Genomic DNA, 14869 nt, shown 5'->3' with positions numbered 1-14869 from the left:
GATGAGTCTGGCTGCGGCGTTCTGGACAGTCTGAAGTTTGTGGAGTAGAGATTTGTTGATTCCGGCACAGAGGGCGTTCCCGTAGTCCAGCCTGCTGGTGATGAGTACATGAGTGACGGTCTTCCTAGATTTGTGGGTGGGTCCATTTGAAGGTCTTGCGGAGTATGCGGAGGGTGTTAAAGCATGTGGAAGCTGCAGCGTTGGCCTATGAGTCTGCCACATGAACCATCTTTAACCACTTTAAATATACTTAAGAAGGAGAATGGCCCTGTTATCCACCCTGCTCGATCAGTCGCACTGTGTGTGACATCAAAGAATAGTAGCAGCAGTAACCAGGGTTGACCCACCAAAGGGTGTGACTGCAAGAACTAGAGTGAAAATGTGTTAGTTGGGAGCACGATCAAGCAAAGAGCTGAAGAGAAGAGAGTATGCATCCAGGGTAGAGAAAATTAAAAGCATCACATTCATTTTTGTGTGGGTGTGTTACATTGTGTCCTTCCAAAATAAACAGTGTTGATTCCTAAAACCTACTCCTAGCATCAAGGACTGCCAAATATGTATGCTGGTCTCCATCATAAGAGTATTATCTCTGACGCAATTGTGCCCATTCATTGTATAATTCTGCCATAGCCATAACATTTTTGTCCTTGACTATTTTGGGCATACAAGCCTAGTAATTACATACTGGCTGCCATCACTGACATATTAAGAGCAACGCTGGCCTTCTTCTAGACATTCCTGACAGAGTGGCATCCGCTTCTCCCATAACAATGGCCATAACCGATGTATGTTGGGCATCCAGCTGTGGCATAGTGGTAGCCCTGGTTTAATGGTGGGCATTATTGGCATAACAGAGGCATTGTTAGTGTAATGGTGAGGAAGCATGGCCTATGATTCCAATACCTGGGTATTTGAGGCATAATTTGTCCATGACAGGCATTTTTACATGGCAGTACTCAATGAAAACAAAAAGCTGATGTTTAGGGACTGTGTATATTCTAACAATGAAAACTGATTTGATTTTTAAAGGGAAAAATTATGCTTTTTCAGAAAAGGTTTTTCTTCTGGGAAATTGAGTTTGATTGCTTAAAATGGAAAGGGATTTTGATAGAAAAAAATATGTATTTTCAAAATGATGACAAAATATTGCAATTCTAAAACACATTTAAAGTTGTTAGCTGAATGATAATTCAATTTGAGTTTGGAGACTTACGGTACTGCTGTGGTAATACCCTTTGTGGCACACATGTGATGATTTGAATTGTACTTGATTACAAGCATGTAATATTGATAAATGTTTTCCTAGTATTCAGCTGATAACTTCACCTGGAATTTTTGGGTGGTTACTACTGATAATTGTGCTTAGGGTTGTCATAGTGTAATGTTAATACATCTCATCAGCATTTGACAGTGATAAAATATGCTAGTGGCTCAGCAGGACTTTCCTTGAGCAGAATTAGCTCTCACTACAGAAAAGGTTGGAGACCCCTGCTCTAAAGGAATACCGGCTGCATTAAAAATGCAAGTTTTCCTTACTTAACCCATATCACAGAAATGGTTAGTCAGCTAACTCTTGTAGGCCACCTTGCCAGTTGATTGTGTCCAAAGTGATCAGCATTTTTGCTGCCTACCTCATCAATATTAATGAGGTACGTCAGATTACAAACCACTCCGAGTCTGAATTTTATAACCTGACCTATTATTACATAGGTTGGTTTGCAAATGTACACACTTGTCGAAAATTGAGCCATTGTAATTATATATCTGGCTAAAAATATTTAGCTTACTGCAGTGAAAGCCTAGATTCCACGTGACAACGTATCTGTTTACAGTTTAACACACGCTTAGCAATCCCCTTTAAGTCCTATTGGCTTTGAGAAATTCCCTTCACACATCGGGCCAACTGCGTTTGTCGTAACCTTTCAAAATAAACAGATGAGACCATGGCATCAGACGTATGTTTTCCCAGTAAACCAATAATACCCACAGCCTTTGTCATTGGCTTGTCAAGTTAACTAGCAAACTCTGTCTTGCCATATTGAAATAAGCTTTACCACAAGGCAACAGTCATTAATTACAAATATGTACAACTTCACAGGTGTCAATACAATACACAAGTCATCCTAACGTGTCCTAAACAAGGATTACCACAATGTAAAAACAAGCATTTGCAATGCAATAGGTCTCGCATTAGGAAAGTTTGAGCTATTGGTCTTGTAAATGACAATTTTTTTATTTATGTGTTGTTTTTGAAAATAGCTAAATTAATAGCGTTGTCATTTACAATGCCAATAGGTATAACTTTCGCAAATGTGACACCTATAGCATTGGTAATGCAACATGTTTTGTATTTACGTGACTTAGATGTATTGATATTACAAATAACAATGGCTTTTAATTTTTTTAAATAATTAACACTTAAATAAAAGTGATTGTAATTTATAAGGGCAATAGCTTAAACTTTTGTAAATAACTTTTGTGAAGATTATGTTCAGTGTATTTTATTGTGATGAAAATCCAAGAACATTAGTGAAATATTAACATCTTTTTGTGACATTTGTAATAAAGCTTGAAACATTGAGAGAACATATTTGAACCAGTGATGCTGTGGTGGTGCTGAGGTTGCGCTGAGTGATGCTGTTGTTGCGCTGAGTGATGCTGTGGTTGCGCTGAGTGATGCTGTGGTTGCGCTGAGTGATGCTGTGGTTGCGCTGAGTGATGCTGTGGTTGCGCTGAGTGATATTGCGGTTGCGCTGAGTGATGCTGCGGTTGCGCTGAGTGATGCTGCGGTTGCGCTGAGTGATGCTGCAGTTGCGCTGAGTGATGCTGCGGTTGCGCTGAGTGATGCTGCGGTTGCGCTGAGTGATGCTGCGGTTGCGCTGAGTGATGCTGCGGTTGCGCTGAGTGATGCTGTGGTTGCGCTGAGTGATGCTGTGGTGGTGCTGTGGTGGTACTGAGTGATGCTGTGGTGGTGCTGAGTGGTGCTGTGGTGGTGCTGAGTGGTGCTGTGGTGGTGCTGGGTGGTGCTGGGTGGTGCGGAGTGGTGCTGTGGTGGTGCGGAGTGGTGCTGTGGGATAATGTGGTGGTGCAGAGTGGTGCTGTGGTGGTGCAGAGTGGTGCTGTGGTGGTGCAGAGTGGTGCTGTGGTGGTGCAGAGTGGTGCCGTGGTGGTGCAGAGTGGTGCCGTGGTGGTGCAGAGTGGTGCCGTGGTGGTGCTGAGTGATAATGTGGTGGTGCTGAGTGATAATGTGGTGGTGCTGAGTGATAATGTGGTGGTGCTGAGTGATAATGTGGTGGTGCTGAGTGATAATGTGGTGGTGCTGAGTGATAATGTGGTGGTGCTGAGTGATAATGTGGTGGTGCTGAGTGATAATGTGGTGGTGCTGAGTGATAATGTGGTGGTGCTGAGTGATAATGTGGTGGTGCTGAGTGGTGCTGCTGAGTGATGTTGTGGTGGTGCTGAGTGGTGCTGGGTGGTGCTGTGGTGGTGCTGAGTGATAATGTGGTGGTGCTGAGTGATGCTGGGGTAGCACTGAGTGATGATGTGGTAATGCAGAGGGCAGAAAGGCACAAACAAGAAAACACACTAAGATTACTTGAAAGGAGTGTGGTAAAATCGAAGACTGATTTTTTTCTAAAATAAGCCGTCGGAGAAACTTAATAAATAAATCTGTCAAAGCACGCTGCAAATGTGTGCATTCGTTGTGGGAGAAAGTCTACAAAATATATTTTGTGACGTTTTGAATCATTTACTGTCACATTACTAAAAAGTAGTTATTACACACTAAAACCTAATAGACAACATAGCTCTCAAAAATGTTGACAATGCGTGCTAAGAAAAGAACATTATATGGGATTAATTGTTGCAGCAAGTGAAGGACACTATAAAACTTTGTCTCGTTTTGGTTTGCCCTTTAACCCCTTCCATGCTGGTGACGAACCCCAGCCGTCACGCTCCACGGTGCTCGTGTGCTGATGACAGCTGGGGTTCGTCACGGCCCCGCCCTGTTCGTGCGGCTGCCGCACACGGGGGAAATCGCGGCCGCACGGAAGGGGTTAAAGCAAAAGAATCTCTCGGCATTGCTGTGTGTGGGGGGGCGGGGGAGCAGCAGCCTTTGATGTGGTGTGTGAGGCGGATGGGGGGTGGCGGAGCAGGGGAGTGAGCGAGTGGGAGAGACGGGAATGAAGCCCTCGGTACCTGACAGAGTGAATACGGGTGGGAGATATCTAACATGCCAAGCATAAGTCGTGCATTTTTTGTATTTGTCACGTGTCACATGAATGCTACATGTGTGTCATGTCGTTTCCGGGTTTGGAGCCAACACAGGATATGGAAGTGATTATAAATTGGAAATAGATGGCACACTATAACACGAATGTTCAGACGTGTCCACGGGCGAATGCGCAACTAGGAAAAGAGCTGTCTGTTGGTCTTGCTCTCTAATAATGGGCATTTCAAAAGTTGAATCCTTATTAAGGACAGCAAAACAGGTTTGCAAACAATTGGGAATAATCATCCACCTCCTCAGATTCTCAGACATTGTGGATTCGAATATTATTTCATCTGGATCTGTCGCTGGGTCAGCACATTTCTCCCATAGCAGGATAATTTCATTTTTCATTTAAGCACTTTTTCAAGTTTCTGGCTTATCGCTTTAATGCGGTCCTTGTTGGTGCCTACTCTGTCGCCCGGTTCATGGATGTCATTGGTGACATCGGATGGGCCAGAGGTCAGAGCTTATCAGGTGAACAGGATTTAGTCACCTACAGGAAGTAGTCGTGCTAATGCGAGTGGCTGTCATAGCCCAGTATGCAAAGCAAAGCCGGCTGGGGCATGATGCTGCCTCAACCAAGGGATAAAATAATCGCGTGCACTAAATTGACGATGTAATCCACTACAGGAACATGTATTGGGGGCTACAGAGAGGGAAATACTGGCTTTCGTGCACTAGTGATCGAGACCTATTGCAGGGAGAATAGAGGTAGATTAAGCCCTTGCTGTGGGATTGTGTCATTGGAAGTCCCCTAGACTGGTCCGACGATGTAGTTTGTTGACAGCTTAGGCCAACACATTTATTCTCTACCAGATGGTCCCCCACCCACGGGCACTGGGAAGCGACGCATTTGAGAAGAGGCGTGAGATGGCTTCACCTTTCCTGCGCAGGCAGGCAGGCGCCTGGGGGAGACACGCTGGCTGCTGCCTCTTGGAATATCCATGCAGAGCTGCAGGTGCTGCACCTGCGGCGCCTCCTAGCGCGGGGCCGTTCGTGTGTGGACGAGGCTACCAACTTTCCAGCCGAGTCTGGGTTACCCAAATCTAGGCTTATCCGCACTGCTTGCCAACCCCCACACAATACATTGCAAACGAGATTCATATGGCACACCGGGCTCTAGCATTCGGCAATGCAAACAGCACCTGCTCAGCCACTCCAAGCTGCCCACGCGTGTTGTTTACAAACACAGCAGCAGCACTGTCTCTCCTTAGCTGTCCCACGCAGCACGGCACAGACATTCTGCCGGAGTACAGTCCAGCTCCACTGAAGCGGCTACGGAGCCTCCCCGGAGTGCAGCCCCGTGCAGCAAAGGGGCAGGCGGTCCCGGCTGCTACCACAGCAGGCAGTCCGTCCCTCTGCACCTCCAACCGTTAGCAATAGGGAGCTTCTCGCTGGGCTCACAATCGCGTCGGCTGTTCAATCGTAGGAATTATGGGGTCTCTAGAAGGTCCTACGGCAGGGCAGCTGGCAGTCCCCGGCAGCTTGGTTAGTGCTCCGCAGCATGCCCGGACACTCAGCACCTGCCTCTCCGCTCCCTCCCTGCCTGCCCCTCCACCTGTGCCGAGGCTTCTCGTACCGCCCCTCCCTTCGCCCACCCGGGATCCCCTCCGCGCCGCCCTCCTGCCCTAGAAGACAAACAAACACTCGGGCTGATGCGCGAGACGCCCAGCCAGGCTCTGGCCGCATTTCACTTCCGCTGTCGTCCGTTAGTTCTGGGGATTTAACGCTTTCCGGTGGTGTTTCCCAGAGGATCTCCTTCCTGCTCAGTGTTGTCAGGCCGATACGTGAGGTACTCGCCCCCCGTCCACTGCCTGTTCCCACTACCTGTGGGATGGGGAGCCCGAAGGGCGCTTCGGTAGATCTAGTTACCGTGCACCTGTAGCAGCTGACGCATATTAAAACGACACACAGCCGCTTTACGGTAGTCATCAAAAGAAACCGCCTTTCTTTCAAAATATGGCCAGTTTTTCGTAGCGCCAAAATAACAAGGAAGTCAGGCATTCTTGGCCGTGACCAAGGCGGAGCCTGTGACGCGGCCGGAAGAGGCCGGTGTTGCGCGTCGATGCGGGGCTCCCATGAGGAAGAGAGAGCCCTGCGGTACCGTTGGAAATGCAGAGAAGTCCCAGGTCCCAGGAGGGGGCCCGGGTGAAGTGGAGAGGCAGGGTGTGTTTCGGCATCGCACAGAAGCTCGGTGAGTGGGGCCCGTTAGTGCGCTTAGGCATGGAAAGTGGGATGTGTGCGCGCGTGTGTATGTGTGTCTGTGTGTGCGCGTGTGGCTGTTGCGTGTGTGTGTGTGCCTGCCTGCGTGTGCATGTGTGTATGTGTGTGTTCAGGGAATCTGAGGCAGGGGATGTGCACAGCGCCGGGCTGGGCGTGCGCGCCCACGAGGTTAAGTCGACGCTTGTGCCCGACCCCTGTCTCAGATTCCCAGGAGACGGACGGCTATAGTTGTCGAGCGAGACGCATGCAAGCATGAATATTCTAGCTCGACCTAAAAATGGTCTACAGGCTTTAAACACACTATAACAACATTCTACCTTTCCAGGTCTATTGGTTGTAATATGTGTTGTTCACTATAAATAGGTCAGCACTACTGTCTATATAGAAACTGATCCAACTTTTCCCAAAGGAACAAATGATGCCCAAGCCTTTTATCGTTGGTTTGTCGCCATAGCAGCTCACTGTATGCTTTCCTACAAGGCCAACATTTGCATACAGTCATATGATGGTTCCAAATATTACCTCCTCCTTTGTATGCCACATGGAATTAGGATTGACTTATATTGAAGATATTATAAAGATTCAACCTGTCCTCCTATGGCACAGGATATGGACCACAGAGGAGACATATTTAATAGGGAAATTTTAATGGATAGTATGGGCCTGGATGGGGCAACAAAGATTGGATATCTGTCTTATGTAAAAATGTTTTTAAATAGTTTAGGCTTATATTCATTTTTTGATAACCCATCTACTTTGGTTGATATGAGCAGAAAATATCTTAAGTCTATTTGTCTGAACTTTTTGTCCGAACAAAGAGAGTGCACCGAATTAAACAAAATCTCGGCAGCCGTACCTACGCCTGCCAATGAAAGATTATGACAGTTTTTTGCTAACGGAGTTTCGCATGGGTTCCATACATAGATTAATTAGTTTTCCCGTAGCCAAGGATTGGTCAAAAGTGCTTAGTAAATGCCCCTGTGACGATACATCTGATCAGTCAATGATGCATGTATTATTTTTTTGTACATTTTATTCTCTACCAAGAAAAAAATGGATCGTACCTATCCTAAAAGAATCAGGAATGAGGCTTTGTCGCCCTGCTCTTTTGATACTCCAGCAACTAGAGACAATTGTGGTTGTATTTTCAGTATGTTTTTAAAAAAAAGTGTTTTTAGACTGAGGAAATCAATTATATTGTGATTTATTTTTATGATGTTTCTCTTTTTTAAAGCATTTTTATAGTAAATTTGTAATGAATGACTAATTGTATGTGCTTTTATGGTTGTATATATCTATAACCGAATAAAGTATTTTTGATTTGATTTGCATACAGTCATAAAATGTAAAATGTATAACAGTACAATTAGCAAAACTACATTCTTCTCTTAAGTGGGCCTAGCAGGGATTTCCATAGTGCAAATATTGTACTTCCAAGGGTTTGTGAGAAAGGTTAATCATCATCAATATCCTTGCTTCTACTGCAGTCTGTGAGATTACATGCATTAAAATACCTTGGTACAGGTTTTACCATAGTCAGGGTCATTGGAATTATGTGGCAGGGGCACAACAAATTATGTGGGCGGTGTGACTAAATTATGCAGCAAGAAAAGCCAAATTATGCGGCACAATGAGACATTTTAGATACTATTCATAATTGTCATTTTTACACATGCTAATGTTGTCTGGGAAAGATTTCACCTCATTAGTACCATTTTACCAACCAAATACAGAAATAAGCAACATAAAGATAACCAGTTAATCTTTGCGAAGGACCTTCCATAGCATGCCAAAATATGTCCCATCATTTTCAAAAAACTTTTGATCCATTTGAGCAAGAAATAATGTTTAGTTCAAATCTGCAGATTATGCAGAAGATGATGGATTATGGGGAAAATGTAGCAAATCCTTAATTGAGCACAAAAAAATGGCCACAGACTTGCATAATTCCAGTGGACATTATCATAGAGTAGTAATAATGCACCCTTTGAGGCCTAACATATACTACTTACAATAAATGTCATGCCTACAGCCTTCTTCGTGACTTTTCATAATACCAGATTAGATTTATGGCATCTAGCAGAAGGCATCCTTGGTTTGTCATCATAGTAAATTCAGGACTTCTGCAATGAGCATAAGCTTTCCAACAAGGAAAAAAAGCGTAATATACAGCCACTGTCCAACCAAATTCTGTAGTTAAGGAAATCAACAAAGAAGATGGCCAAACTCTCCTCTTCAGCAGTGCTTCTTAAAGAGTTTTTAGGTCTCGTCCTTTTCCATTGCGAAGCAATGGGAAATGGGGGAGAATTCAAGTGCTCCATCGGATAGTCAAACCACCGCTTTTTTCCGTGGCGTTTTCTTCGAGTGCACGTACAGGCACGCGCATTTGGCCCATACACTTTCATGGCCATCTGTTCCTGTTCCTAATGGCCCTCCCCCCTCCCCCAACACAGAGCGCGCATCGCGGCCGCACAGCACATCAAAGGGCTTCTCCCAGCGTGTGCTGTGCGGCTTCTCCTCCCCTAATTATGTGGCCGGCCGTACTTGTGTTTCCTGGCCGCTTCCCGGCCGATCAACTCGTATCAGTTTGCTTACATTACCATGGTTTAAGGCACACATAATTTCCTGTATCATGCCTTGCACTCCCTACCTTCTCGGGACATTCTTTGCACTTGTAATCATAGCAAACAAGGCAACTTTCGGATCAGCTACGGTCAGACAGCTATCTTGTTCGCTGTCCTTGTTTTCGACGTTTTATGTTCTCTTCCTAAGCCTTACATCAGTGACGGCCCTTCGCTAGCCTTGCACACCCAAGCCTGTGATGTCACTTATATCACAGTTGCTTGAACTAGATTACCTACCCATGCCACCTGAATTTGGCACACATTTTATATTCTCTTGCTGGACATCTCATGCCGTATCGTTATTTTTACTCCTCAATTTCCACACCTGGCATTTTGTCATGCTTTACTCTACTCATGCCTTGCAAGCCCTGAACCTATTATCTTCCCTACCCAATCTTTCCACCTGATATCTTCACATGCCATATACCTGAATTCTCCTCCTATGCATATGCACCCGTTATCGTCTCTCACATCAGGAAGGTTTTGTTTCCCATGCCTGCTCCTTGCATCAATCTCATGCTCTGCACCTGAAATGTCACATCAAAGGCTCTGTGCCACTTTCACCCACACAGCAACACTTACAGACACACAACGCCACTCACACCCACGCAAGCCCACTATCATCCACGCAACACCACACTCACCCACGCAACACCACACTCACCCACGCAACGCCACTCACCCAAGCAACACCACTCACACACGCAACGCCACTCATCCACGCAACCCCACTCATCCACGCAACCCCACTCATCCACGCAACCCCACTCATCCACGCAACGCCACTCACCCACGCAACGCCACTCACCCACGCAACGCCACTCACCCAAGCAACGCCACTCACACACGCAACGCCACTCACACACGCAACGCCACTCACACACGCAACGCCACTCACACATGCAACGCCACTCACACACGCAACGCCACTCACACACGCAACGCCACACACGCAACGCCACACACGCAACGCCACTCGCACACGCAACTCGCACACGCAACGCCACTCACACACGCAACGCCACTTAGCCACGCAACGCCACTCAGCCACGCAACGCCACTCAGCCACGCAACGCCACTCAGCCACGCAACGCCACTCAGCCACGCAACGCCACTCAGCCACGCAACGCCACTCACGCAACGCCACTCACACACGCAACGCCACTCACACACGCAACGCCACTCACACACGCAACGCCACTCACACACAGGTGCAGATTGTGGGTGCAGATTCAGAGAAAACTCAGCAGCACCACCACCATTGCAATGCAATAGGTCTCGTTTTAACGCAAATTTAAGCTATAGGCCTTGTAAATGGCAAAGCCTTTTATTTATGTTCCAAAAACCAGAACGCAAAAATAAAGGGCATAATCATTTACAATGCTAATAGTTCAGACTCGCGTTATTGCGAGACCTATTGCATTTTCAATGCTGGTTTTCTGTTGGTTACGTAAGGTCTGTGACAGATGCGCTGTCAAGCAAACCCTAAACATGGAACACTGACAAAACAGAATATAAATGTATCACAAATGACAAAAATAAAATAGTAAAACAGAGCGAGGAAAAACAGGAGTATAGTCCGAAAGCTCCGTGGCGCGGTTACTCCCCGGGTAGACAGGCTTTCTAAACGCGAGATTCAGTTTTTTACATACGTTTAAACAACCAGACCACACAGAACAGTAAGCCGTTTGAATTTCAGGTAAAGAAAATCAATGACGAAAAAACATTTACAGATAACAGAGATCTCTGGTTCATGTACTCAACTACCCACGCATTTTATAGGCATGTTATCACAAATGACAGCTACTTCTATTGAGTGAGATCTATTTCCCTATAACAGTACACACAGAATATATGACCAACAGACCCCACGAACTAAAGGAAAGCAGCCATACGCAAAATACCCAGAGCAAACAAGAAAGGAGTATCAAGCCAGATTGAGGAAGAACTCAGGACACATAAGAGATAGGCTCCCGACAAACTTATAAAGAAGCAGGTATATTCGGATGCTGAACAGATATAATTTAAAACCAAACTGTTATTTACACCTTTGAATCATGTGATCGTTTACATATAAAGGAAAATAATTAACAATGCTACGCACAAAGTTTTTCTAAAGTGTATTAAACACGAGCCTGACTTTTCAAATAAACTGTAACCACAACAGCTATTTTCCATGATGGGATGTTACAGAATAGCTAGCAAATGTGAATGGACTTAAAATTGAAAGTAAGACATACAAAACCCGTTATATTATAAATCTTTCCCAAGTGGCCAAGTGGTGGGAGAAACAAACCAACTGGGCAAGGAAATAACAAGGCTAGTACTGGGCAGAAGGCTAAATCTCTAACCGCGGGGGGAGAAAATACATGCCCCTTACCTTATAAGGAAAGATAGTAACCCGACTACTGGCAAAATCTTTCCCTGCAGTGATGTAACTCTTAGAGCTGGCACAAATTAAAACATAAAAAGAGGAATAGCCACAGCCTTCCCTTTCAAAACAACCCGACGATCTTCTCATCATCGTAGTGTTCCGCAAACGGCACAGAGTACTGACGTAACTTCCGGCACTACCGGAAGTGCGTTCTGTTTGAAACGCATTGCGTTTCACTGACGGGATCACGTTTCGTGAAGATGTTGTGTGGTTCGGCGTCCGTTAGGCTAGCGACTGACACTGAAGTGTATAGGTTGTTTATAATAGTTAGTGTCCTGTCAGGTTCGTGTAACCTTGCCCTTCAGCTATATTTAAGCTTCCTTTCTCACTATTTGCCTAAGCCAACATCAAGACTGCCTCGCCCGAAGACCTCATTCTAAACCCCCTCCTCGCTCTCTCAGATAGGAGTGTCTAAACAGACCAGATCAGCGGCTCCCTGAGTAAACTTGGTTTTTAGCATGCGCCAACTTCTTGATAACTTTTCTCTTCGCTTTAGGAACATGCCGATCTGTATTGTCCATGGGTGGTACCCAGGACTGCCCGTAGTAAAAAAACAAGAATTTGCAATTCAATCGGTCTCGCATTTGGAACCTTCTAAGTATTTATCCATGCAGTATTTATCCATGCAGCCATAGACTAAATACAATACAATAGAAATAGGCAATTAAACAACACTGATCAAAGATTATTTGACTTTTTGTGCTTTAGGAAAAGATGCTCTTACTGCAAAAATGCAGAGTGCCAATACTATTGAATTCATAAAAATGACAAATTGAGTCAGTTGAGACAGGATTCCAACCTGTGTCCTACCTGTTAGAACAGGTTATAATAGAATACAGATTATAGCAGCATACATGTGACATGCAGATTACACCTTCCAACACTTTAATGATCTGGAATACAATGGCCCTTTATCTTGGGGCTCACACTACAATTTGCTAAAAGGATATGGGTGGCTTCATATTGATTCTTATTTTTATTTAGCATCTCAATTGTATCCTGTAAGTCATTAAACTCTAAACTCTTCACTGAGCCAGCTTTGTGCCTACACTAACACACCTTGGACCAATATTCTTAACTCTGCTACATGTTCATTGTTGTTTTAAAACTACATTGACTTTACTAGCTCAAAATTAAGCATTAGCATTTCTAATGTTGCGAAAAGTGCATTTGAAAAGTGAACTTCATAAAAATAGGCCATGCAGAATATAATGTAAGTTTGTAAATTTGTTGTAGCATTGCATTCTGTAGAGAATGGTCTTATAAGGCAAACAGTAAATATAATGTAAAACTTTAGGGTTTGGTCAAATTGGCAAAATTAACATGCACTTAAATTTAGTTTAACTCTTCGTACACAGAATCGCGCAGTTCACCTCAAAAAGAGGCATTCAGAAAAAAGAGGCCTCAAATGAGGAAGAGAGTGACAGCCTTTATTAAAGTTTTAATTTAGGGAATGAATATATGCATGTGGCATGTTCCACCTGCAAATCTAAATGCATATCAATCATTCCTTCACCAATAATTAGTACTGACCCTGCCAGCAACTGTCGCCATTTGCAAGAGTAATAAACATGCACTCTATAAATTATATAAATAAATAAATAAGTCTCATTAAAGGTGGCCCAATAGCTTCCAGGAATGCACGGGAAATCATTGGTATGGCTTCGGGAGCACAGGATAGTGCCGGATTTCACTGGGTTGGAGGCTGGAGCTCAGGTCGACACATCTGCTCCGGCCTCCATCTTGGATCACACAATATATAGGAGCAACTAGGCTAACAAACACCATTCACTTTGAATTAAGGGATTTCTTTCTCTGTATGACTTTTGAAGGGGCTTTGATCTGCCAGTACCTAGTAAATCTGGAGTGGGTACTGCATAATGTGTGTGAAGGCAAGATGAGAAAAACTGAGGGTCTGAAGTGTGATAGAAAAATATGGCGTCCATGGGCCCAAGGCGGAGGAGAAAAGTGGTACTGTAGAGAAGAATATTGGAGGCGACCTGTCGTCTCTGTAGGAGACAATTTATTATTTGGGGAAGAAGGAGCCTGCATGATGCCTGGAAAAGGGGTGTGGGTGGCTGATAATTAAATTACTATTGTTGACTCTTCCAACATTAAAGAAGCAAAGAAATGGGAACTGCTTCCTCTCCCCTCAGCGTTCTTAAACATCATCACAAGCAGGATACGCTGTGGAGAGAAAACCCGTTCAACTTATGGCAGACGGTGAAGTAGCTCCCCCAGGATGCTCCTAGGGTTGGGGATCGTCATCAGCGTAAATCCCTCCTGAAGCCCTGCATTGAGACCCCCGTGCAGGAATTAGGAAGAGGAAAAATAACATCAACTATTTATCAATTACAAAGGACCAGTGATAACCTTTTGTGATTAACTGTGAGAGACCACTGGGAGGTCTTGCCTGCACAACACCTCAACCTCCACGCAAACCTCCATCCCCATTCACTGATTAAGAGGCACAGCCACAGGATGCTTGCGGAACAGCTGCTGACCTTATCTGCCGTGGACCTCCCTCCAGCCAGAGGCGCCTGAGCTCAGGGAGTGCTACGACTGGAAGGTAGATGACGAAGATAAGCGATCTGCCATTCTGGGTGGCCCGCAACTTGCTGCTCCTGACCTGCCCCTGCCACACTGACCTCCCTACAGTGGCTGCATTGCGCTTTAGCGGCAACTGTAACGGCATTCTGACTTGCTCCTGTGGCCTGTGGGGTGGCTTAGGGACCCTCTGCCTACCCCGCCTGGACAGTCCCTTCTGCACTCGGGTCTCTACTGTGGTTCCTGTTGCGCCCTGCGGACATCGTCGCAGGGCATCAGAGACCATGACAAGGCCCGCACCCCCTCTGCCTGCTACTGCACGTAGCAGCACTGCATGTCAGGCAAAAACCAACATCGAACACCAATAAATCAGTCCATTGCTACCTGTACTTAAATATCCTGACTGTACTCTACCTCTTTGGGAAACACCTTTCCCTTTTCTGTAAACGAAGTGCACCCTCTCCTACCTCTTTCCTTGAAGTGACCACTCTTTCCATATGGCCACTACAAAAATGTAAAATCACTCACTGAATGTGCATCGAGTATACACACCTCTGTTTGCTGTTAGGTGTGCAGCTCCGCTGAGGCAAAAGCAGCAGGAGCATGAGGGAGGTTTTATTTGTTGGGTTAGATTGAAGAAAGCTGCAAGGGGTGGGAGGAATTGTGGGGGAGTGGAAGGCACGGGGAGATTCGGTGAACTGAAAGCAGCACTGTACGCCGGCTAGCAGAGGGCTAAGAAAAGAAGCTGCAAGGGGTTGGAGGAGTTGGGGG

The 14869-nt window shown here is 45.4% G+C and overlaps 1 protein-coding gene across 1 annotated transcript in view; it reads right to left on the bottom strand.

The window, feature by feature from the left end:
- Positions 1-11671, bottom strand: part of ZNF438 (zinc finger protein 438) — an 87337-nt gene extending 75666 nt beyond the window's left edge. Inside the window, exon 1 of the mRNA XM_078663354.1 lies at positions 11498-11671. The gene's annotated coding sequence lies outside the window, so the exon portion shown is untranslated. The remainder of the gene's footprint in view (positions 1-11497) is intronic.
- Between the last annotated feature and the right edge of the window lie 3198 nt (positions 11672-14869).

This window comes from Lissotriton helveticus, chromosome 10 (assembly GCF_964261635.1).
Source record: "Lissotriton helveticus chromosome 10, aLisHel1.1, whole genome shotgun sequence".
Lineage (NCBI taxonomy): Eukaryota > Metazoa > Chordata > Amphibia > Caudata > Salamandridae > Lissotriton > Lissotriton helveticus.
The sequence above is the reverse complement of the archived record's forward strand: the minus strand, read 5'-3'. Positions and strand labels throughout refer to the sequence as shown.